This window comes from Amphimedon queenslandica, unplaced genomic scaffold, assembly GCF_000090795.2.
Source record: "Amphimedon queenslandica unplaced genomic scaffold, v1.1 AMPQUscaffold_2317_Cont25681, whole genome shotgun sequence".
NCBI classification, from domain to species: domain Eukaryota; kingdom Metazoa; phylum Porifera; class Demospongiae; order Haplosclerida; family Niphatidae; genus Amphimedon; species Amphimedon queenslandica.
Genome location: NW_003557348.1, coordinates 1 through 1,281, shown reverse-complemented (window position 1 = coordinate 1,281; position 1,281 = coordinate 1). Strand labels below are relative to the sequence as shown.

Genomic DNA, 1,281 nt, shown 5'->3' with positions numbered 1-1,281 from the left:
AAAATTGATTTTTTTGTGATTTTTTTTAAGTTGCTCCAAAATCGGGCCAAAGTCCCTGTACTATAGCACAGGGGTTTTGGCAAAATTTCGCCAAAAATGAAAAGGAGAAAATTCTCTATTTTTATAATTTTTCCAGATACATGTACATGTTCTTATGTTGTGTAGAAAGTTTGAGCTGATTCCAATCAAAATTGAATTTTTTATGAATTTTTAGCCAATGTTCGTCATACTACTTTACATACTTTTACATTAAGCTGATTCACATTCAAATTAAATATCAGTATTTATGAGTTTTTAAAGTGTTAAATTAGCTTTATAGTTGCCCAACAATTTGTTTTTAATAAGTTAAATTGAAGTATTGAACCTAATCCACCAAATCTAATTTATTTTATGTACATGTACATGTTTATACGTCATAGTGTAACCATAACAATATGCCAGTATGTAATGTAGTTCTTCACGTAGCAATATTATTATTTTATTTTATCTCTTATAGAGTTTCATCCTAAGCTGTTAGGACTAACAGGAACAAATGAAGAGGTACATACAGCAGCTAAAGCTTATCGAGTCTATTACAGTCCAGCACCTGTTGATGATGATAATGATTATTTAGTAAGGAATGAGAGATAGAGAGGGAGGGGAGTAGGAGAGGGTGAGGATTAAACTAGTAGTGTACAAAGTTAATTTAATGGCTTTTTGGTGACCTTTTATTGCAAATACATGTACATGTAATTACACATGTAGATGTAAGAAGAAAATATGTTTTCGTAAATTATCATAAATTATTATTTTAACAAAGTTTTATTTTTATTAATTGTACACACAATTTATTATGACAATGAATAACCACCACCCACACACCAGGCCTGCCTATGATGTGAGATAGGAAACTATGGAGTAGTCTATTATTAAAACTGCTGATCAATGCTACATACAATGTATTAACAAAATTGTGGGGTAGTATCTTGAGAAAGTTAATTAAGTGTTCACTAAATCATTATAATTCACATACCAAAACATCTCATTAATAATAATTATTCTCTCCTGCTACAGGTTGACCACACTATTATATTGTACGGTCAAAACAAGACAGCAGATCAAGTACACGCTGGCATTAGCAATCAAATGATCAAGTATAAACACAGGAAGTGATAAGAAGACACTAAAACAATACATGCACACAATCATCAATTGACTTTCATATGATACCATTTAATGGGGCGAAGCCCACTCTGGTGAAAAATTTCTGTATGTATGTGCGTTTAGGGGCATGACTGAGAG

At 31.4% G+C, this 1,281-nt stretch overlaps 1 long non-coding RNA gene across 1 annotated transcript; it reads left to right on the top strand.

The window, feature by feature from the left end:
* Window positions 1–472: 472 nt before the first annotated feature.
* On the top strand, window positions 473–1,243 carry LOC109593253 (uncharacterized). The gene is made up of 2 exons (XR_002190837.1): window positions 473–612; window positions 1,054–1,243. It is a non-coding gene; the product is annotated as an uncharacterized LOC109593253 (long non-coding RNA).
* The last annotated feature ends 38 nt before the right edge of the window (window positions 1,244–1,281 follow it).